Consider the following 24,228-nt stretch of genomic DNA (forward strand, 5'->3'; position numbering starts at 1 on the left):
AAACTGGTTTGCAGATGACAGATAACTGAGGCAGGCACTCACGAAATGGGTCTTTAAAGTGGATTAAACATGTTCACGTCTTTTATTTCATTCAGTCCCCACATTCTGCCCAGAGCCAAGTGATGGGTATTCGTGTTATCGAAAACACAGAGAGGGTAGGGTGCTTGGCGCAGATCGCACAACAGAGAGGGCAGAGAACGGCCTTCGCGGACTCTGGATCCCCAGCTTTCTTACTAAGCTTTGAAAAACAAACAAACAAACAAAAGCCCCCCAGACCCTCCAGGAGGCGTCGGGAACAAAGCGGGGGGCTGAGCGTCCCGCGAGGCTCTGCGGGGGGCATCGCCAACCCCACCAGGAGACTCCTCCTCCCGGGCACTCGGGCCCCGCCCGGCTCCGAGCATGCCCAGTGAACTCCCCGTCCGGCTCAGTGGGGCTGGACCGGCGGCCAGGTTTTGCGAGCGACCAAAGGGCGGGGCAGGGCTCGGGGCGGGTCCTATTCCTGGGACTCCTTGACTCCGTCGGAATTCCCCCCGACGCGACGCTCAGGCGGCGCCCGCTGCAGTGGCGCTACCCGGGGACGTGCAACTCGGGGACAAGGACCCAAGTGAGGCACCAGGTGCTGCCGGCGGCCACCAAATGGCCCTGGGCAGGCCGGCCCCCTGGACCTCGGGCATCTTAGTCCAGACCGGACGGTTCCAAACATAAGTCCATCCCTCCATTCACATATTCATTCAACAAATAGTATTTGAGCACTTACTGTGTGGCATGTGCTGCCATACAGGAGCTGGGACACTGCAGCGAAGACAGGCAGGGCTGGCTATACAGCTCCAGCAATTCCCTAGGGGAATACACAAGAAGCAAATGAGAGGAAAAGTCACTTGCCGACCTCGTCTCCCACTACGCTGTGCTTGCCAAACCCTAACGAGTGCTGCACCTTAGTGTCTTTGCACAAGCTTTTCCCTCTGCGGGGCTGAGTCGCCACCTTCTCAATGTCACTCTCACAGGCTGATCAGCCCACCTCATTGAAAACTGTACTCCCTAGACCGTCGTCTCCTTACCCTGTCCTTGTTCGTTTTTATGACTTATAACCTTTTATATAATATATAGCTTGCTTATTTACATGTTTATTGTCTGTTGCCTGCCTCTTTCCCCAAACTCCACCAGGGGACAGGATTTTTGCCTATTTGTTCACCACGCCTGAAGAACCAAAGTAGATGATCAATAATTACTTGTTGAATGAATTAATGGATAGTGATACACGTGAAGGAAATAAAATGAGGACATGGAGAATGTCCAGGAACAGGGTGTTAATGTAGTAAGGTGCTGAGGCAAGGCCTCTCAGATGAGGACATAGGTACGAGAATGAGAAGGTGCCAGCCACGTGAAAAACTGGGCAAAGAAGTCTCACAGAGCAGGAGGGGAGGGAAAGGCATGTGCAAATGTCCTGAGTCTGGCCAAGTTCAGAGTTTGGTGGACAGAAAGGTGCTGTCAGTTGAGCCACGTGGAAGAGGACAGCAAGAGCACAGATTGGGGGGGGGGGGTAATGGCGGGTAAGAAATTTGGGGAAGAAGGTTTAAGCCGGTAAGCTTACTAGTGGAACGGGATGCGCACTGGACTGAAAGTCGGCAGGACCCCAGCTGGGCAAGACTCGTCATTTCAAAGATTTGTTGAACGCGGTCTGCTTGACATTCCCAAGCATAAAATCACTGAGGGCTCGGCACACAGTAGGTACCCAATAAATGGCATGGAACGAAAAACCTGCGTGCCCGCGCAAGGGTACTGGGGGCTGCCAGGAGCTCGGCAGCAGAGCCCCAGTGGCCCTGCGCTGCGCGTCCAAGCGCGCCAGACCGGGGCGGAGCAGGGGCGCCCCGCAGGGCGGCCCGGGCGCCCGCCCCCCGCCCGGCGCGCGGGCCCGTCGCGGCCAGCCCGGCCGGCGGGAGCCGCCCGCGGGCGGCACTGGGCATGCTCAGACGGCGGCCAGGTCGCGCCGCGAGCGAGCTTCCGCGCCGCCCGCTCGCGCGACCTACCTGGGCGCCCCGCGCCCCCGGATGCTGCAGGTACGGGCGGGCGCGACCCCAGCGGGCCGAGGCAGGGCGCGGGGCTACCGGGGGCCGGGGGCGCGCTCGGCGCCGCCCCGCCCCCACCCGTCCCTGAGCGCGCGGCGAGCGCGCGGGCGGGCTGGTGGACGCCGCGGCCCCGGGGTCCCGACGCCACGTCGGGGCGGGGAGGGGGAGTCCGGGCCGCGCTCACCTGGCGGGGCCGCGGCGGGAGGGAGCAAGCGGGGCGGGGTGAGGCTCAGTCCCGGGCGAGCGGCCGGGACGCGGTTACGGCGGCGGGGCGTGGGCGTGCGCTCTGACCCCGGCAGGGGTGGACGTGGCCGGCGACCCCGGAGGGCCCAGCGCCGCGGCGACCCCAGCCCGGGGCGCCGAGGGGGCACACAGCCCGCGGGGGAGCCAGCCAAGCGCGGCGGCCAGACCTTCTCGGCTCCCAGGGCGAATCCGCCTCTCGGCTTTCAAAGATGGCATTTCCTGGGCCTGGCATGAACTCCAGCGCCAATAAATCCTCCCTGTTCCGCGGGCGATATGGGATGATTTATCAGGTACCTGCGGTGGGACAGCTGCAGTGGGGTAGTGTATGTGAGAACGCCCAGCCCCCCGGAAATTCCCATTTTCAGCAGCCTAAACTTATTGAGAAGTTGCCGTTGCCTTAAAAATTCATGGGAAGTTGAGACAACTTGACACCTGGGTTTTCCGAGCTGGTGGAAAGAGCTTGTGACTTGGAAACTGGAGACCTCCGTTCAAGTTGGGCTCCCCCTGGCCAGCTGGTGACCTTGGGCGAGTTGTTTAACCTCTCTGATCTTCAGTTTCCTCCCCTGCAAACAGCCGGTAGTAATGCCCACCTCACTCAGTGGGCTTGGGTGGATTAAGTGGATAAATTATGTGGAGGTGTTTGGCTCCGTGCCCAACACTAAGCAAGGGAGCAGTTGACGTGATGTGAATTTAATTCGTTTAGAGACCCTCGTGGCTCCCATTTGACCAGGAAATTAGAATTACGAAAGCATCTTTAGGGCCTAGTGGCGGGGTGACAGACCCTGTCTTTGTGCCCTGGAGAACTGCAGAAGTCAAGGGCTTTGGAAAAACAATTTAGCCGAATTGTAATCGGAGAACATCTAGTTAAAAGCAGTTTTATACATTCAGAAACTCCAGAAGTTGGCAGTTCAGCTTTACTTACAAAAGAGCTGTTTTGCAAGATGATCCATCTTGCAAATGTTTAAAGAGATGATGGAAGTACAGCCTGGTTAAAAGGATTTCTGTTGGAAAAAGCTCCCCTACCCAACTTTCCTGATTGTTTAGATCAGGGTTTCTTAATGTCAGCACTGTTAACATTTGGGGTTGGATCATTTTTTGTTGTGGGGCCTGTCCAAAGCATTGCAACACATTTAGCAGCATCCCGGCTCTTACCCAGTAGATTGCAGTAGCAGTCCTTCTCCCTCAGTTGTGCCAACCCAAAATGCCCTCCCTGCGGGGGCAAAATATCTCTTCACCCCCTTTAGAGCCACCCTGCTTTCTGTCATTAGCCTACCTGAGTTGTTCAAGAATTTCACCTTATGTTTAACCTTTGTATAGCCTTATAGAACTGTGCAGAGTGCATCCACATGCATCAACTCACTTAATTTTTACAACTCTCCGGTGAGACCCGTGTTATTCCCATTTTACAAATGAGAAAATTGAGGCCTTGAACAGCTGATCATACTGTATTGACCTAGGTGGGATAGAACTCAGGTCTTCTGCTTCCTTGGGCAGGTCTTTTTCTTCTAAATCAAGCTGCCCTTTATTGTATGGAGACTTTGAAATAGATGACTTTCCTGGCGATTAAATCAACATGTAAAGGAGACTGGAAGCTGGAAACCTTTCTGAGATTGACTAGTTGAAAATTAACAACGATAAGCTATTATCTGACAGAGAGTAGGTCGTTCTAGTTAAATATTCTAGTTTATAGTGAGCTCCTACAAATCCCACATACACTTAATGGAATACCAATTGCAGAGAATCAGAGTAGAATAAAACATGCCTAATAATCTGTATTGATCCTGAGTTGTCTCTGGTGACTTGCCATCTCCTAAAACTGGACTCTTATACGCGAATTAGGCATTAGCTGAGGAATGTAAAAGGTCAAGTTACTGAAGGCATTTTCCAAGTGGCTTTCTGTTCATCAGGCATTTATTGAGCTGCTTCTGTATATCAGATGTAGTGCTGGGTGGGGATGCTGAGTAGACCAGTGCGTCCCAGCAAACCCAGGGAGCCTGGGGGAACTTCCCGGCCAGGAGGGGCAGGTCCTCAGGGACAGCTGAGAGCAGGAGAAAGAATCTAAATTAACACAGAATCAAATTCAGAATACCTCACTGCTTCACCACTCCTGTTTTGGACCTCTTCTTTCACATTTTTTCATAGAGAAGAATCCTGGCAGCTTTTATCCTTAGGCCAGTGGCAGGAACCTGGTCAGAGACAAATCTTACCCCTGAAAGAAGTTGATGTTCCCAGCTGGGAATGGACCTTAGGGGATTGGGGCCAACTCCTTGATTGTTGGCTGTGAACGGGGAGAGTTCACATACATTGTTTAGTTTCAGGGCTGTTCTTTCTCACTCTTGCAGAAATTGAGCTAGCAAAGGTAGTCTGGGGCCAGGAGCAGGAGGGAAGAACTGTGACCTTCTGAACCTTTGGTCCAGGCACAGGAGGAATTCTGTTTTCCAGGATGCACATAACCCACCCACAGGGCTCAGCTTTGGGGATTGGAGGGAGCAAGAAGGCCTGGCCCCCTACCTCCCTGCTGAACCCTCAGGATTTGTGGTAGGTTGGGAGGGGACCTGCGATTTTGACTGTAATCCCGGTACTCAGCTTTCTTCCACCAGACAGCAGTGGTTCCTGGAAAGCAGGGCCAATCCCTCTTCATCTGTTCCCAGGTCTGTTGCAGGGTCTGGAATGCCTAAGGCACTCTGCACTTACCCTGGCCTTGACCTGCTGGTGGAGGCAGGGCAGCCTGCTGGTGTTGCTTCCCAAGCTTGGGCTCTTCTTACCAACTCTATTAGAGATGGGCCAGGATCTGGTCAGCGTCCACGCTGCTCGGGTCTCATAGGTGTCTCCTTTCATCCACCTGAAGGGGGATGAAAGGGAATGCTTTGGTAGGCCCCTGGCTAAAATCTGATCTAGTTCATGGGTTCCCAGACCTGGAGATCTTGCAGCTATGTAGCTTCAGGTTATGTGTGCACCTGAAGCTACTTTTGGCCTCCAGGTGAAGACCAGCTGAGAGCACAGATTTCACAGCAAATTCAAACACTTTTTGAGCTGTGTGTCAGGCCCTAGGGTTACAGAGGTGAAAGACCCTTATCTTGGAAGGATGCATGGTGGAATTGGGAAGACAATGACGTGTGTGTGTGTGCGTGCGCATACACACATGCTCTGTATCTACTTATCTGTCTCACAGTTACTTTAAAAGAGGCTAAAGCCAGATGCAAGAGAGACTAGTGGAGGCAGCCGTTCATTCTGGTGGAGATCGAGGAACACCATAAGGAATAGTCGGCATTTGAATTCAGCCTTAAAGGGAGAAAAAGATGGTATTTGGGGGGCTGACAGAACAGCAGGTGCTAAGACCCAGAGCCCATGTGTATATCGGGAGTGATGACTCTTCCCCAGGTCCGGCCTCCTGTTGTCAGGGTACTCCCTCATGTCTGTAAGGGGCCCCAGCTTCACTCAAGCCAGGGGTAAGTGCCCATTCTCCTTGTTCTCCCCCCAGACAGAACTGATGCCTGTGGGTTCTCTTCGAGGCGTGATCCCCTTCTGCCAGGGATGCCTTTGGTTGTCATTAGGAAACACTGTTATGGCACTTACTGGCTGCCAGGCACTGTTCTGAGTGCTTTCTAAATATTAACTCATTCACCTAAAACTTGGAGCAACCCTCTGGCCGTGCTTCCTACCTGGGTACTGGCAGCTTGCGGGGCAGGTGGGGGCAGAGCTCTTCTAGCCAGTCTGTGTCCCTCTGTGGGTGATGCTCTGATCATGGGACGGCTTCTCCTGGCTGTGGTTTATGCCAGTGCGCCAGGAAACAGCCGAGTTGGAGTTGGGATGGAGTACCGGCTGCTGTGACCCTCTTTCCATCAGGGGGCCAGCAAGGTTCCGGTGACTACATTTTCTGAACCCAAGACTGGGATCTGTTGTCGGAGAAAGAATGTTTGTGCTGCTGCTTCGTGTAAGAGGAGGGCCTGGGAGGTGTTATTTGGATACTGAGAGAGTGGAATTTTTGAGACAGTTTGATGCTTTATGTGGAAAGTTAGGACAGAGGATTTGAAATGGGGATAGTCCTGGAAAATTCAGGTCCCATGATTTACCGTCAGGATACACAAGGTTTTATTAAATATTTAAGTGATGTGTAGTTTGGAGTGGATTTTCGGTACTGAGCCCCTTGGTGCCTCAAAAGGGTATAAATAGTACTGTCTAGTCCCAGAATCTTGTAAATCTCTACCAGCCCCACATTACTGATAGGGTGAAAAAAACTGAGGCTCAGAGATGGAGTGACCACCCGAAAGGCACATTGCTCATAAGCAGACGTGAGAGCCAAGATGCGAACCCAAGTCTTTTTCCTGGACAAGCCATTTAAGTGTAAAATGAGGATAATAATGGAACCTGTTTCCTCTAAATGGACTATTTTAAAGGAGCTAATGAATGAAAACCCACCAGGACAGAACTTGGCACAGCAAAGGGTCCCCTCCCTTTGTGGTCAGGCCCTTGACCCTCCAGACAAATGTTTTGTTTAGTGTTCAATGCCAAGAGTCACTGTGGGTGAGTAATGGCCCGCTCCGAGGCCCACTACAGGGCCTCGCTCTCAGAGCTAAAGGGACATTCCAAGGGGCAGGATCCAGGACCAGAAAGGGGCCGCGGCCAGCTGGATGCTGTGGGATGAAAGGCACTGGACTGACTTTGGGAATGGAGTGTGAAAACCTGACCCCCAGCACCTTGCTTCCCTAAGGTTGAGTCAGCCTCAGTCTAGACCCGGGGTGCTTGTGAGCGAAGCAGCGACCAGCTCCATCAGCCATCCCTTGACCCTAACCACCAGCGGGCCTGGAAAGAGGATGTGACAGCCGGAGCCCGCTTTGCTCCTGCCAGCCCCCCTCCCCCGGTCTGGTTATCAAATTCATACATGGCTGCTGTAGAAAATTACAGTGTCAGGGAACAGAAGAATCCTCAGTGATGCTCCTCCGGGACGCCACAGTCATGAGCACCTGCTGCAGTGGACCTCACATGCCTTCTCACCTGCCTGTTCTCTGCACTCAGGGGGTCTTTCAGAAACACCTTCTGTTGTTTGGAGAATAAAGGACGAGACTGATTTTGGTGTCTCCCTGGGCCCCCGGTGTGCATGCTTTGGTCCCTCACCTGCCACAGGGACTGTCAGAGCCTGGAGCCTTGCTCCTACCCACCCCCCCCAGTTAACTCCTGCTTTGGGTGTTAGCCCATGACTGCACATGATTTAGGTAAAACTGCCTGTTGTAAACGGTCATGCTTCTGGATTTCTCTCCTTTGACGGCGCTTTCACGGTTGCAATTTTGCAGTTAGTGTAATTGTTTGTATTAGTACCTGTCTTCCCAGCGACACGGGGAGCTCTCTGAAGTCAGGGTCAGTCTGGCTTTCTTTTCAAAAAAAAAAAGGAAAAAAAACCACCAAAAACCTTTCTCTGAGACTTATTTTTTTTCCTTTAATTTTTTATTTTGACCTGATTCAGACTTACAGCAAGGTTCTCAGAATAGAACAAAGAACTCTCATATACCCCTCACCTAGATTCCGCAAATGTTACCATTTTATCACATTTATTTTATTCTGCTCTTTATGTATATATATTTTCTCTTGAGTCATTTGAGGGTTATTTATAGATTCTTCCTTTCCCTCAAAATACTTCAGTGTATTTCCTAAAGGCAATGACATTCTTCCATATGACTACAGCACAATTTTTAGAATCAAGAAATCATTACTGAAACAATACTATAATCTATAGATCTTACTCAGGTTTTTGCCAGTTGTCTCGATTGTGTCCTTTTGTAGCAAAAAAAACCCCAGACCGTGCATTTCATAAGGTCATCCTTTCTCTTTAATCTCCTTTAAACTGGAACCGTTACTCAGCCTTTCTTTGCCCTTTATGACCTTGACATTTTTGGAAAGCACAGGCCCATTATTGTATAGAAATTTCCTTCCATTTGAGTCTGTTTTAACTCACCATTGTGTCCCCAGTTCCACTGGAACATCAAATGCACTCAGTAAATATTTATTGAGTGGAGAGACTATAAGATGGAAGGAGGAAGAAGGGAAAAGCAGGTTTTCTGGTTTCCCCCACAGCCACTCCTTTCCTTGCTGAAGGATCTTGTTAGTTGCAGTCATACTGTCTATAGGTTTGAGTCCTGTATTTTTATAACAAAGCTTTTCCCAGAAAAGGCTTCATCAGGGGCTAGCGAGCCTGCTGTCCCTGAAGGTATACAAGCAGACACCGGGCGATGGCTTGGCAGGGGTGCTGGAGAGGAGAATGGAGCATTTGAGGAGGTCTCAGCCTAGAGGTCCCTCCTAGTGCTCTTTCTCTATCTGCGACTCTGCAGGCTTAGGGACCCAAGAATAAAGCGATGAGAATTCATCTCCTAAACCAGAACATTTTGAGATAAGAGTGAGGCTATTAGTAATTGCATCTCATGAACTAGCTTCAACTGGGACTGCCCTAGGCAAATCAGGAAGTATGGTCACCCTACCCAAATGTGACTTTGAGTTGGAGATCAGCCTGGAAAACCCTCTAGCACTAGGAATCCTCTGCCTGGAAATAGACAGAACTAACCTTGGCACTACCTGTCCAGCCCCTGTTCATGGCTCTAGTACCTGTGGTGGGTCACACCTCGCTTGCCCGTGCCCAGTCTGCTCCTGCTATACCAGCCTTGTTTTGGCCCTCCCCTGCACCTTCCTGCTGGAGGGACTGCTATGAGAGCCTGGAACGTCATTTACATACCTTGGCTGGATGGAGGAGGAAGGACGGGGTCTATGATAGATGCACAAGGGGGACCAACAAGCCAGCTGTGTTTTCCACTGATAAACTCTAACGGAATTTAAGAGCCAGGGTGCGTAAGTGAGGTGGGACAGGAGACCAGAAGCTCCCTAGACCTTACCTTTTTTCCCCTGGTGCTCACACTTCCACTGTCCTTCCTGCACAAACACCCACATCCCTCTCCCAGCCCTAGTTCTGAGATCAGAACCAAGTGACTGGCCTTTGGCAGAGGCATGGAAGCAGGTGGCACTGCAGACCCAGGCACGAGAGGATAAGCACTGGATGACCAGGAGGTGTAGACAGAGAGTTGGATGTAGAGAAACCAGGCAGGAAACCAGCATCTAAGGATTCTAGTAACAAGGTCAATACAAGGCCACTTATCAGGAAGCCTAGACTTGCAGTGCTGTGTCCCCAGATACTTGGATCAGAGCGGGCAGGCACGGGGGTCTGTATGGTACAGTTCTTTTAACTCATTTTCTGCCTAGCGAAAAATAAGCCCCCCCTTCCTGGATTAAAAAGTGTCATAGGATAAAAATGTGAAGGTTTGGCGATATTTTCTGGGTCATCCCAGTCATGTGGACTTCATGAACACAGGCCAGTGACCTATAGTGTTTTTATAACTCTAGGCATTGGTTGCTTTCATGGCAAAGCCAGTTAGTGAGGGAGTGTTCTCATTCTTCGAATGCAAGATACTAGCACTTACTGAACTTTGGAAAGGTTTCTGGTGAACTGTGATATGATGTCTTACCAGTGCAAGATATTCTTTCTCCCCTGCCAAGGCACAGCTATGTAAAAACAGTCTGAGGTCACGATTTTTATAGGACAGAAGGAGTCACAGGGTGTCAGAACTGGAAGAGACCTCAGAAGAAATGTTTCCGGCCCCCTGTTTTTATAGATGGGTAAACTGAGGCCCTGAAAGGTCTGTGGCGGGCTCCATGGCACACGTAACCAGTTGCAGAGCAGGGACTAGTACCCGCAGTTTCCACCCCCCAGATCTTAGGTGTGTCTTCTAGATCTCATCTAAGGAAGTTGATGAGATGGACTGCATCTTTCTCTTGTTAACAGAAAGTTTGTTCACTACAGAAATACGTTGTATTGGCTTTGAAACCGGTTATGCATTTCTGGCTCTTTTATGTGGAAGTTGCTAGGCTGATTTTCTTTTTCTCTTTTCATACGGAAAATGATATGTATCTTCCACTGAATTTCTGTGGTATATACTAGTGTTCCTCAGATTTTATCACATCAGAATCACCTGTTCAAACATGGGCTGCTGGGCCCCACCCCCAGAGTTTCTGATTCAGTGGGTCTGAATCAGACTCAGGTGAGGCCTGCAAACTTGCATTTCTAACAAGGCTCCAGGTGCTGCCACTGTCCCCGAGACTTGGGACCTTCCTTCGAGAACTGCTACCTCAGGCTCCACGGTAGTTTCAGACAAGTGCTCTGCGCTTTGCAGCCCTCATACAGTATTTGTCATTTTGTGACCGGTTTATTTCACTTGGCATAATGTCCCCAAGTTCAGCCATGTTGGAGCAGTGTCAGAATTTCTTTCCTTTTCAGGGAGGAGTAATGTTCCGTTAAACGCGTGTGCACCACACTTTGTTTATCGTGCATCTGTGAGTGGACACTTAAATTGCTTCCACCTTTTGACTCTTGCAGGTAGTGCTGCTGTGAACATGGGTGTACAGAAAGACATCACTTTGACTGATTGGGACTTGCAACACCACAGGCAGGGTGTTTAAGTATTTGTAGAGCAGTCCTGACTTTATCTACCCCAGCATCACCCACCAACACTGACCCTTCGGCCAACACTGACCTCGCCATGATGGTCAGAGACTGCTCGCTCATCAAGACCACGTGGCCGGTTCTCATGTCTCAGCCCACTGGGTCTGGATTGCCCTCCCTCATATCAGGGCTTCTATGATGTGGCTCCACAGCCCCCTCCTCCCCCCATGGCTCATCTTTTTTCCTTTATCCTTTGTTCTTATCATTTGCAGGCTTTCCTGGGTAGACTCCACCTGATGCCATTGTCAGGGGATTCACAGGGCCTGATCATCTCTGGGTGGTTTGGGTCATATGTTTATCACATCTGAACATCTCCGTGAGTGTCCCCGGGTCCCTCCTGTGTACCTTCTTCCTTAAAGCCCTCTCTGTAAGTAACAAGTCTTCCAGCTTAGAAACCCAGGGTCACCCTTCACACACCCGCACACCTGCACTGGACAGATCCTGCCCCATCATACCTCCTTCAGCCTGCCCTTCCTTTCCACCCCTCCCCCCCACCAATCCCACTCCTGCTAAAACTGGGTTCGTCTCTGTGCTTCTCCCATTTGCCTCTACTTTTGCTTCCTACCTCCCCCCCGCCCATCACCAGCCCCTCACATCTATACCTCCTTCATACTGCTGCCAAAAAAATGTTCCCTACAAAAGCACCTACGATCACCCTGTTCTCCATGGATTCCATCTGGCCTTGCTTCTCCCTGTCTCTGACCCCAACCCCATAAGCCATATGCTCTAAGCCAGGGCCTCTCAAGCTCTAGTGTTAAGTTGCAGATTCTGCTTCTAGGGTGTCTGGGGTGGGCCCACAGTATGCGCTTATAACAAATGGTGGTGTTGAGAATGATCCACAGACCAGACGTTGAGAAGCCAGACTCTAGAATAGATCTGTGTCTCACAAATAAAAGTTCTACCAACATATTTTCAATCTATAAATAATGCAAGAAATTTTTAACGTGGGATAGTTTTAATGTTTTTTTATACAGTTAATCTTAACTTTTTTCAATCATAAAGGCTAACTCACAGTTGCAGTGATGACTTGCCACTTAAAGACATTTTAGAAGACTAAGAAAGGCTTCTGTTTTTAAGAATCACCAAACAGGTCAAGGTGTGTGAATGTACAGGGGTCACGAAAATGTTTTCCTCTTAAAGAGGCACATACTCAGGATCAGGGCTCCCCCACTTAGGAGCTTCTGCAAGGCAGAGACTGTCTCTTACTCAGCTCCATCCCCAGGGCCTGGCCCGGCTCCCCTTCGGATGTTGGCTGAAGGGGAGGAGGAGTCTGGGTCTTCCTCTAAGAGGAGCTGATGGTGGAAACTGATGGTTGGATGTACCACGCCTGGGTTGGAAGGGGGACCCTGTGCCTCCAGCCCTCCTGGGGAAGGCGCTGTTCATCATGGAGGGAAGGGATTCCTGGCAGCTGGCCCTTGTTGAGGGGCGTGTTCGCCCATTTTGGGACTCTTAATAAGGCTTTGCAGAACCGGGAGTGGAGCTGGCTGGGAGAAACGTGCTGGTGGAGGTTTCCCAGGAGCTGGGCTTCAGCCTGGGAGGGGAGGAAGGAGGTCGTGGAGGGCTGAGGTCTGAGGGCAAGCCGGCAGGAGGATGGAGCCAGAGTAGCTGGGAGAGTCTGACTCTGTTTGCCACACCAGGAGGGTCGGGGAAGCAAGCACCACAAGGCAAAGAATCAGGTTCATGGGCAGGGGTGAGTAGTGGGAAGGATGTAGCCATTTTTGAGCAGCCTGCCTCCAAAATTTTATTATCATCCTGTCACCCAGTAAGTCCAAGCTCTGTAGTCTGTCAACAAAGGGTTTCGTGACCTGGCCTCTGCCTGCCTCTCCCACTTGTTCTACTTTCCCTCCTTTCTAGGTCCTGGCCCAGTGCAGATGGGCCACCTCAGCTCTAAGCCCCCTTCCAGAGTTTTCTCTGCAAGGCTTTGGGGCTCCTTGTATCTCTTGGTGCAGGTTGTAAGCTTGGGGTCCTCTCTGCACCCATCGCCACTAACTCTGTGACCTTCGTTGAGCTCCTGATGTCTCGATTTTGTCATCTCCACACTGGGAATGACAAGTACCTCCAGCTCACAAGGTCCGGGGAAGTGCTTCTCCTGGAGGCTCTGATGGTTACTTAGGAGATAGCTGCAGGTTTGCTGTCTCGCTCAGTAAGCTTGACTAAGGGACCACAGGGACATTCATCCTCAGGTGGGCCAGAGGTCTCAGCTGGGGAGCGCTGTGCTGTGTGGGCTGCCCTGGGCAGGGTGGGGCTGAGGCGGTGCCGCTGTGGGGGTGGATGTGAAGGTCCCTGCCGCTGAGGAGCCAGACGCCCGCGGAGGTCGGAGGTCGGAGGTCGGAGGTCGGGTATATGCTCCTTGCGTGGATGTTAAAGATAGCAGCTGGCCACAGTGAAAAGGCGGAAGCTGAAGACCAGGGGGGAGTGGGATTGGGGTGGAAAGCAGGGTCCCTCAGACGTTAACGTACATACGAGAAGATTCGGGTCCTGTAGGTCCAGGGCAGGGCCTGGGAGTCTGCATTTCTAACAAGCACTCAGGTGATGCTGATGCCAGGCGTCTGGAAACCGCACTTCGAGTGGCATTGGCCTGGCACCGTGACCACGGTAGGGAGGAGGCTCGTGGAGAAGAGCACATAGAAAAAGCAAAATGAGCATAGCTGCACCCCTTTCAGTTCAGCTCCGTGGAGATACCTTGGAGTGGTAGGTGCACTCAGGTGTCTGCAGGCTGGCAGCTAGATTGGAATTGGGTTGTGGGTGATGTTGGAGGAGGGGGAGCCTGAGAGCTTTGAGGTAAGTATTGAGTGATTTGATTGTGTTCTTTGATACTTCACCTTCAGGGTCTAGCTTTGCCTTAAGAATCCCCTTGGAAGCTGTTTTTGTCCCAGGCTGAGCTCTGGTCACAGCGTGGACAAGACCCCAGCAGCCAGGGCCACACAGCTGTTTTCAGAGCACTAACCACACCAAAAGGTGATTATTTGATTATGCATGTGTTTTGCTCTCTGAGCAGCCTATGAGTTCCAGAGAGCAGGGGGAGCTGAGACAGCCTCCTACTCACCTGAACCCCAGCACCTGCCCTGGAGTGTGGCCACAGGTGGGAACTCATTAAATGCCTCAGGGATTAGAGAGGGATGAATGCAGAACAGCAGGAAGGAAGAATGTGTAAACCCCTGTGACTGAAAGAGCAGGAGAAGCAAGCCCTGAGCTGAGACCATGGGAGAATGTGGGTGTGGATGAGGGAAGATGATTTAAAGGAGTCCTCAGGACCTTAAGTAAAATGCCGGGAATGTCTTCTGAAGATAGAATGGGGCCTCACGAGGGGCAGCTGCTGGGGATTTGGGCATCAGCTCTGAGAGTTGGACTGTGTGGGAGCCGAGGCTTCAGCGGCGGGGCGGGGGGGCGGATAGGAATTTCAGCCAAGCCACCATTGTATTGACTTGAGATCCAAGAGCAAACCTGCTTTCCTTCTCCTTTCAGGAGAGGACAGGGGCCGGGACTTAGGCAGATAGAGCACAAAGAACTACAGCTTCCTGAACCTGGGTAGAAGCAGCAGACTGAGGCTCAACACATGGCAGGGCCAGAGCACACTCACAGCACATTAGCCCTCCCTACAGGAGGGCCCTGCGAGGTGGGGGTCCGTTAGCTCCCTGGACTTTCAGAAGCTCCCATGAGTTGGGGTCAGCCTCATTTTTCTGAGTTGGAAATGGTGTCTCAGAGAGGTTCAGTAACTTGCTCAAAGCCCCAGAGCTGGGAAGTAGAAGAGCAAGCCTGGGGTCTGTGAGCCGGGAGACTGTTGGGTGGGGCAGCTCAGCCTTGGAGCAAGATTTCTGGGGGAGGAGTGGTTGCAGGTGTGGCTGACAAGGCCCAAGCACTGGGTGGCTGGCTGGCGGGGGGGATGGGAGGGCAGTTGGGGGCGGGCCAGAGGAAGAGGAAGAAGCAGGGTGGGGTGAATGCAGAACGAGAGAGGAGGAGATGGCCAGACGGAGGTTTAAGCAGTTACACACCCTGGAGCCCAATAAAATATCAGGTGACAGCTTTTTTAAGTTCTATCAGTTTGATTTTCTTCAAACTTATTGCTCGTTATAATTTAGGAACTACAGAAAGGATGAAAGGATAGGAAAAACTAGCAATTATATTTATGGTCTTGAGATCCTTTATAATTACCTTAAATGTGTTTACTGTAGATACAATTTTACAACCAGCCTTTTTTTACTTAATATTCTAACATTTCCCATTATGTCACTATGTCATTATGAAGTCTTCATGGGCATCCTGGGGCTATCTTGTGATTTACTTAACTAGCCCTCTGCAGTTGGAAATCAGCGTTTTTGGTTTGTCATTTTCAGCGCGAAGTGTTGTTGGGAGGAAAATCTCTGCAGATGACTTTGTTTCATGTCTGGATGTATCCTGGCATTGGGTTCGTAGAAATGGAGTTGGTCAGACTACCTCCCGGCATTGGCATTGTTGGGATGATCTTTTCTTATCGCTGACACAAGCCTCCTGAAAGTGTGGCATGAGCCCTGTGTGCATTAGTTTGTTCACTCACTCCTGTGTGCATTTCACAAGCATTTATTAGGCGCCCCATGGGGAAAGACTCCACTTTCTGTGGCCAGCTCAGTGGAAAAAACAGCTGCCAGCATCTCGGGCTTGACTGAGACGTGTGGGAGTGTTTGATCACCCGCCCCGTCCCAGCCTTGCCTGCCCCGGGAGGCAGGGACAGCCCGCGGGTCGGGAAGGAGACTTGCAGGCCTCTGTGGCTGCAGGGTCCAGTCAGTGCCAACCATGAGTGTGGAGCTGCCTGCCTCCCCTTCTGTGATGCTTAGTGGTGTAGTGAATACCAAGTAGGGTGCCCCCCCATTTTACCTTCTATTCGTGCATTCCGCAGACACCTCTTGAGTACCTCGTGTGTGCCAGGCACTATTCCACGGGTGAGGGATAACCGTTAACTAACAAAGTCCCTTTTAAGGAACTACCATTCTCGTAGGAGGTGGGGATGTGGGAGTTGGGAGGAGACAATAAATACTTAATAAGTCCAGGGGTGATAAATGGTAAGGAGAAATACAGAGTGAGGGAGATAGAGTGAGGGAAGACCTTACTGATAGGTAAAATTTGAGCAGACCGCATGGAGAGAGTGCAGGTGGGGGGTGTCCTGGGGAAGCAAGTTTCCGGCAGTGGGAATGAGCTTGGCATAACCAGGGAATGGGCGGCGGCGGCGGGGAGGGGGGCGGTGGTGGTTGTGGAGTGAGAGTAGTCAGGTGCTGCACCAGGAGGGCAGGAGATGGGCTTTTAGCATAATGAGATCTAGGACTCAAGGGTTCATTTTTTTTCACTGGGAGGCTTGGGAGCCACACAGCCATTCCTGCCACTTGAAGCAATTCAGTCTAACGTCACACCTTTTTGTTGCTTATCTACAGTGGGTGATCGCTAAGGCCTGTGTTTGGTGGGGGAAAGCCCTGGGAGTTGAAACCCAGACTTTGGGAAGTTATGGCTTTCGTTGGCCCTGGGGTCTCCTCTCTGTGCAATGAGGGACTTGAGCTAGGAGATTGATAAGGAAATGAGTTTTCCAGGGCTAGGACTCAATTAAGTGCCATCAGTTAAGTGCACTAATTAAATCTTGGTCATTTTGAAGTTAACTGATTGGAGTGTGTAAATGAGATTGTTGATACTTCTAAGATTTTTATTTTTTTAAGATTTGTATCTTTTTAGAGAACACAAGTGTGTAAGCATGAGGAGGGGGAGGGGCAAAGGGAGAGAATCTGAAGCCGACTCCTCACTGAGCATGGAGCCCAACACATGGCTTGATCCCACAACCCCTGAGATCATGACCTGAGCCGAACCAAGAATTGGACACTCAACCAACTGAGTCACTCAGGCACCCCAATAGATAGTTCTTAATAAGTGTAGCCTGTCAGATTTGTTTGTTACAAACAAGAGTTGCTCAGCCAGCTGTGGGTGCTTGCCAGTAATGGTAGGCAGGTGGGGCTGGAGGAACATTACCCCCCAATAATTTTATCCATTCATTCATTCATCCATACAACTGGCAGTTATCGAGCACCTAATGAGTACCAGGCACTGGGCTGCCTACATCCCAGTGGTGATTTTTAAGAGACCCAGATTCTGCCTTCATGAAGTTCACACAATGCTAGTCCTGCCAGTAGATCATGGTGGGGAAACCCTACCTCACACCATATACAAAAATTAACTCAAAATGGATCAGTGACCTAATATATGAGCCAAAGTCATAAAACCTGTACAGATTTTTAAAAAAGTAAATCTTCATGACCTTGAGGTTAGCAGTGGGTTCTTAGATATGATAAAAAAGCATGAGCAAAATTGTAACTTCATCAAAATTAAAAACTGTGCATCAAAGAACATTATCAAAGAAAAGACAACCTACACTTCAGGAGAAAATACTGGCAAATCCTATATCTGGTAAAAGTTTATTCAGGGTATATAAAGTACTTCTATAATTCAACCTAAATTAAGATAACCCAATTAAAAATATGGACAGAGGACTTTGAATAGACCTGTCTCTGAAGATCTGCACATGGCCAGTAAGCTCATGAAAAGATGCTCGACATTAGTCATCAGGGAAATGTGAATCAGAGCCACAGTGAGATACCATTTCACAGCTACTGGGATGGCCTAGGAAAGGTTGTAGAGGTAGAGAAATTGGAACCCTCTTCCATTGCTGATGAGGATGTGAAATGGGGCAGTCTCCATAGAAAAGTCTGGTGTCCTCAAGAAGCTAAACACAGAATTTACTATGTCCAGCAATTCCATTCCTAGGCATATACCCAAAGTAATTGAAAGTCTCAAATAAATGCTTGTACAGAGATGTTAATTGCAACACTGTTCATAACAGCCACATGGGAAACCAAGTGTCCTGCAGACAAATAGATGAATAAGATGTGGTGTCTCTATACGATGGTATATAATTATTCAGCCTTAAAAGGAAGGGCATTTTGACACATGTTCCAACATGGATGAACCTCGAGGATATTATGCTGAGTGAAATAAGCCAGACACAAAAGGACAAACGTTGTCTAATTCCACATATATGAAATATCTAGAAGAGATAAATTCATAGAGACAAAGCTGAGGTTGCCAAAGGTTGGGGGAGGAAAGGAATGACAAGTTATTGCTTAATGGGTACAGAGTTTCTGTTTGGAGTGACAAAAAAGTTTTGGAAATAGTGGTTGGTTGCACAACATTGTGAATGTAATAATGCCCCTGAATTGTATGCTTTAAAATGGTTAAAACGGCAAATTTTGTGTTCTGTTTGTTTTCCTGCAAGGAAGTTGGAGAGAAGCAGTGTGAGGTTTGGGAGCATGACGGCCCAGTTGCTGCTCGGTTTGGTTTCCCTCCGCACCGGGCCCCCGTTTGCTCAGTCCTGGCCGCTTTCAGCCTGGTTCTCTTTTGATGTGGGGAAGTCAAACGAGGTGATAGGCGTGGAGTGTGGGTCGTGGGAGACGCCTTCCCGTCCCCTTTTCTGTCCTTCCCAAGTGTAAAAAGATTGTTCTGTCTGGTGGAAAAGACAGAAAACAGTAAACCTGGTGGTTTTGTCCAAATCCTCATCAATACCTGCTCATCTGTTTTTGCCATTTTCCTCCGGGGCGGGGGGTGGGGAGTTGTCTAGCCCCTTCCTGTCACCTTGCTGCCATACATCTTTGGTGCTTTTGCCCTGAAGCAGGGCTCCACTGGGCCCCACTTCCCTGACCCTTGTGGCAGCCCTTGGTCACCTGCTCCTTCTTCCCTTTCCACATTTACTAGGAGTTCTTTCGGAAGTTGGAGCCCTGCAAACTAGAGGTCGCTCGGACCTTGGTTATGATTTCACCAAGTGGAATATTGTGAACTCTAACAAAAAGATGCCATGCCAGGGAAGTGTTTGAAATACCTGGACAAATGTTTGGCAGTGGAATGATGGGAACAAGAACAACTTAAAAAAAGAAAGAAACACCCCCAGTTAGGACAACACTGTCAGCTGGCTTATTTTCTCTGATGTGCGTGGATCAGAGCACACCCTGCATGGCAGCTTGTCTGCACTACTGCCCCCTCCTTCCCCTCCAGGGTTAACTACCTTTGGGTGACGGCAGCAAGCTTGTCCTTCACAGCCGTGAGCTAGATTCAGCACGGCCTGCATACCTCCCACAGCTCGCCGAAAGAACAGCAAGGCTTAGTTAGATGCTATGCAGCTGCCTGGGCTCCTCCTGGAGATCCAGACCCTGGCACCCCTCAGATGCCCCACCCTGTGGCTGTCCTCATGAGATCCTGGGCTTAGAGCCCCCCTGTGCAGCTGCAGGGGAAAGGGTCTAAGTTGAGCTCAAGCTAAGAAGCCCTGCCTTCCAAGGACTGCAGTGAACCGGGGCTTCCATCAGGAGTCCTCCGAGTTCTAGGATCCGTGGAGGCAGGTGCGGTGGAAGGGAGGGGAGGCAGGCAGGGACACTGGCTGGGGTCTGGGACTGGCCTGTCACTCCCAAGGAGCTCCCTGGAAGGAGAGCTGCTGGTTACAGTTCGGAGAGGCCCCAGGCCACACTGAGGGCCTGGCCTCAAGAAATGAGGTGACCTACTCCTATTCTCTCACTGCTAATAATTAACCCGGGGTGGCTGCCCTGTGAGCTGGAAGGACCTTGGGGATGTCATGCGCACGCCCTCCAGCCCACACCTTTTGCAAAAATGAGAGGAAGTCCTTTGCTACGCTTCCTCAGCCCTGAGAGATGTGTGCCACATTTTAACTCCTCTCTCATCAGCACGCCCTTGGCAGTCTGAGGGTACTTTGTACTTTTTCTTTCATTTTTGGGAAACACCTGTTAAATCAATTGTGTCATCTTGGAATAGGGTAATAAATACCCAAGTCATTACTCAGGTTTCTGATGTTGCAGAATTGGGCGGGGGAAGGTCTTCTGGACCATTTCCTCCTTAAGAGGAAATCTACGAACATGTGAGCTATGGGGAGTGTTTACCAAGCTTATCTCAAAAGGTAAGAACATACCTTTAGCCAGTGAATTACAGAGACCGCAGTGCTTAAATGGGGCCTTCCTTTCTTCCCCGCCACAGTGAATCACCTGTAATTCATCTTCCTTCCCCGCCCTGTGGGCCAGTGGATTCAGTGGGCAGGTGTGTGATGCCCTGCCCTGAGCTTGGGATCATCACCCCATTTGGAGGCCATGACTGGAACATGGCTCTTGGAGTCGAATCTACCAGGAGTACTGCCCGCCAGGCCCCGTCAGAGTGAATGGAGTCGAGAGGAATGGGGGGCAAAAGTATTTAGAAAATTCTGAAGCTCTGTGGGACCCTTGGCTATTCCTCAAGACGAGAAGCCTGGGGATGGCAATGGCCGGGGGGACTAGGAGTGAGGTCCTTGAATGGGCGGGCGCATCAGTGCTCCTAGCAGCCGCTGGTGTCTGCCGTGGGCCAGGCAGAACAGCATTGCTCCTCAGAATTATTTACATAAGAGGAAACAGACTTAGGTTCTTCTGACCTAAGGTCCTAACCTCTTAGGAGTGGCCGAGCAGAGACAACTCACTGAGGTCTGGCTTACTCCTTCCAGACTCCAATGGGCCCTGGCCACCAGGAGCCCTGAGGCAGTGGTGTTACTCTTCTCCTTCCCCTAGGCTCTCCTGGACATCAAAGAATGGATTGTATTTCTGTCTTCCCAGCTCCCAGCACGTGGAAGCCCTGGTACAAATAAATGTAACAATGGCAGCAACAAGATACAGTATTTGCATTCAAATATTCCTAAACCCTGTTACTCTGATCAGCATTTTGGCATGCCTTTATAAATCTTTTTTAGAGGCTATGCAGTTTCCTTTCATTAATCTTCCGACTCCATCTCACCAAGTCCTAAAGCCCTGACTGACTAGGCTGCATAAAAATACATTTTATCTTGGTGTCTAGAGATGCCAGGTTGCTGCACCTAATATAACCCGAGATGGCCCCTCGGGTTAAAACCTTACAGGCAGGCAGTTTAAAGCTGGAAGAAAACCAGTGAAAACTGAAGAAAAACGGAGTAGCAGCTTCCCAGGTCACTTGGCTGATTTAGTGACAGATGGGATGATGTTTTTGGGGGGGGGGGGTGCGGCTGGAGGGTATTTTTCTGTGTTTCCTTGAGATGATATTATGGCGAGGGCTGCTGGTGGTGAGGATTGGGTTTCTCTGGCCAGGCTGCCACTGCCTTCAAACTCCTTGGCAGGAACAAAGCTGGCGGGATGGTCCTGTTGTGAGAGTCCAGCTTCTTGGCTGGGATGAGTTGCAATTAGCACATCTCAAACCTTCAAAGTGACTTTAGCTGTTTTCTTTTCTGAAGGCTTCTGCTACTTTTGGCTGTAAAGGGGTGGGGGCTGGAGCCCAGGATAGAAATATCAGGGACTGACACCCAAATGGGCGTGTCCTGTGCCCCGAGGGCAAATATTAGCACTGTATTTTTGTAAAATTTATGCAACTTGATTCATGTCCCCGTAGAGTAAATTTATTCCATCCTGTTTTCCAGTCCATTTGGGGCCTCGTGGAACTATCCAGAGGGAGAATGGGAAGAGATTGGTAGCTTTATTTTAGGGGGAAACAGCTCAATATAAAACATTCTATCATCGATGTTTGGGTTTATGTATTGCTTTTTGTCCACTCATATTCTTTTATCCCTGTTTCAGTGATGGTCCATTTTAGTTTTTTCAAGAATGAGGTAGCCGTTTAGAATTCTTTCCCATGAGAGGTCTGTGTAAGGAAGCCAGTTTTAATGGTGCTGCTTTGAGTGGGCTTACATGTACAGAAACTTAACCTTGGCATTGTTGAAACAGAAGTCATAATAGAACCTTGGTCTTAGAAGCTCAGAGTGCACCCCCCCACCTCCTTCAATGCCAGCCTACCCTGTGGAACCTTCTCACCAGAGGTCTTATCCAGCTTCTCTGCTTGATCACCTCTAGTGATGGGTGTCTCCCTCTCTCCTGACACAGTCCCTTCCAAATTTGTGCAGCCTTGACTGTTCAAAAGCTCTTCCTTCTGTTGAAGGGAAATCTGTTTCTTTCATCTTCCACCCATGGAACCCCTTGGGGTTTAAATAAACCAGTCTAGGGGCGCCTGGGTGGCTCAGTCGTTAAGCGTCTGCCTTCGGCTCAGGTCATGATCCCAGGGTCCTGGGATCGAGCCCCGCATCGGGCTCCTGCTCCGCGGGAAGCCTGCTTCTTCCCTCTCCCACTCCACCTGCTTGTGTTCCCTCTCTCGCTGTGTCTCTCTCTGTCAAATAAATAAAATCTTAAAAAATAAAAATAAAAAAATAAAAAATAAACCAGTCTAATGGTAGTAGTAATAAGTACCATTGATTGGATACAGCTAGGTGCCAGGTAATTTGCATATATAGTCAGTGCATAAAACCTTGGAAAGCAAAGAAAATTCTCCCTCTTTATATGGTAAGGAAGTGGGGTGAGTGATTTCTAAGTTCACGCAGCTACTGAGTGGTTGAGCTGGGGTTCCAGCCCACATCTGATTCCATTGTGCTGACCTTCCCATAGCCTCATACCATATCCTGTGTGATGGCCACTTGGATTTTTGAAGCACCTTACCTCCTCCTCCTGGAGATTTCTCTAGGCTACCACTTATTCCTTAGACACTCCTGCTAAATCTCTTTCTTTGGAGTTCTTAAAATGCGTTTCCCCTCCTGGCTTTTGCAGATGCACTGTGGCGTTAGCACCCGTTCTACCTAGTAGACTATCTTAGCCTGCAAGATTCCCCATGAGACCTTGGTGAAAACGGGTCCCACCTGCCCACCACCGTCAGGTTGGGAGCCCTCCTCCTTTTCCTCTGAATGAGTCCTGGGTATTCGTCTCCCTTAGAAGTTGAAAGTCCAGGCACCTCTGTCTCCCCGCCCCGCCCCTCCAGCCTGGCCTGACACAGAGCAGGTGCCCAGTAAATGAATATTGAGAAATGGTCCGGAACTCCTTGGCCAAAGGCTGAAAAGTAATTATAAACAAGATTAAGGGTCTGTGAAATCGTAGTGTGTAGTCCAGTGTGGGACTTTGGCCAGTTGTTGGGAGGACGTAAGGACAGCTTGTCGGGGGGGGGGGGGGGTCCTGAAGTCCTTTTCCTCAGCATGGTTTGGGTCAGTCCCTCTAAGGGCTGATGTGTGTCTCCCTCTTTGTTCCAGGAGGCAGGCTTGCTGGCCTCTGAAGTTTTCTGTGTTCACGGAGGTGGCATCTTCACAAGAGAAGTTCACCAGACACTGTTCAGAGCCTTACTTAGGGGGAGACCACATCCCAGCCTTCTCATTTCTCGGTAGCCCACACTACGTAGGTGCCAGACACATCCACACGCATGCTGAAAACAGCCCTGGGTGGGCTGAGTCCTGGGAAATTGCAGTTTAACATTGCACCATGATAACCTTTCCTAAACATGTAAAAAAAAAAAAAAACATAAAAATCTCACTTAAAAAAATCTCATGAAGGAGCATGTATCTGGCTTGGTCAGTAGAACATGCCACTCTTGATCTCGGGGTCATGAATTCGAGCCTTGTGTTGGGAGTAGAGTGTACTTTTAAAAAATCTCATGAAGGTGGTGTTAAAAGTCAGAAGAGTAGTCATCTCTGGGGGAGGTCATGTTTGGAAGAGGGCATGGGGCGGGGGATGTGCGGCTCATGCCAGGCTTCTTGAGAGCTGTGCACTTAGGATTGTGCTTTTTTTTTTTTTTTCCTCTTGTGATCCTTCAAAAAGAGGGGGGGGGCGGTAATGACTTCATTTAACAGAATCACACGTCTAACAAGAGTTTTCTCATCGCTTGGGGGCAGACTGTGTTGAGTTCCTCAGCATCTCAACGCCACCCTGAAAACTTTGCCTCGTGGAACAGAAGAGGTTTGGCTTCATCACCTCTCTCCCGAAGCAGCTGCAGCTCCCACCAAGCTCAGCTGCTAAGCTCCCACCAAGCTCTTTATCTTGCCCTTCAGGGAGCTTGAAACGACTCCCTTGTTATCCTCCAGTATCAAGTATAACTCCTATTTTGTTAGTTTGCCAGTGTCATGGTGTTGAACCTATAAATAAACCTTGGCTCCATAATAAGAAAACTATTTGGCATTTTGAAGTTGTAGAAGAAGGATGCTAATTACCGGTCTCTGTTTGAATACAACTAATCCTACAAATTACTCCTTCCCCGGGGGAGGGGGGGCCCCCCTCTGGTTGGGAGATCCACTCCCTGAACAAATTACAGGATCTATGGAACAAACGATTTGATCCCAAGATTGTACTTCTGGAGTGTGAGGATCAATAATTGCAAGATAATTTGAGTATTGAGCTGTGCTCTGGGAGGGACTTGGATGAGCATTTTCTCCCACGTGGTGGCAAATATGTGAAATGTGAGAGTTACGAACTTTCATAAAAGTGTTCACAGAAGCATTTATTTTTTTATAAATAT

The 24,228-nt window shown here is 49.9% G+C and overlaps 1 protein-coding gene across 4 annotated transcripts in view; it reads left to right on the forward strand.

The window, feature by feature from the left end:
- The first annotated feature begins 1,952 nt into the window (after window positions 1–1,952).
- Window positions 1,953–24,228, forward strand: part of PTPN3 (protein tyrosine phosphatase non-receptor type 3) — a 105,548-nt gene continuing 83,272 nt past the window's right edge. For all 4 annotated transcript variants that reach the window (XM_027616454.2, XM_027616455.2, XM_027616457.2 and 1 more), the window contains exon 1: window positions 1,953–2,057. The gene's annotated coding sequence lies outside the window, so the exon portion shown is untranslated. The remainder of the gene's footprint in view (window positions 2,058–24,228) is intronic.

Source organism: Zalophus californianus, chromosome 13, assembly GCF_009762305.2.
Source record: "Zalophus californianus isolate mZalCal1 chromosome 13, mZalCal1.pri.v2, whole genome shotgun sequence".
NCBI classification, from domain to species: Eukaryota; Metazoa; Chordata; class Mammalia; order Carnivora; family Otariidae; genus Zalophus; species Zalophus californianus.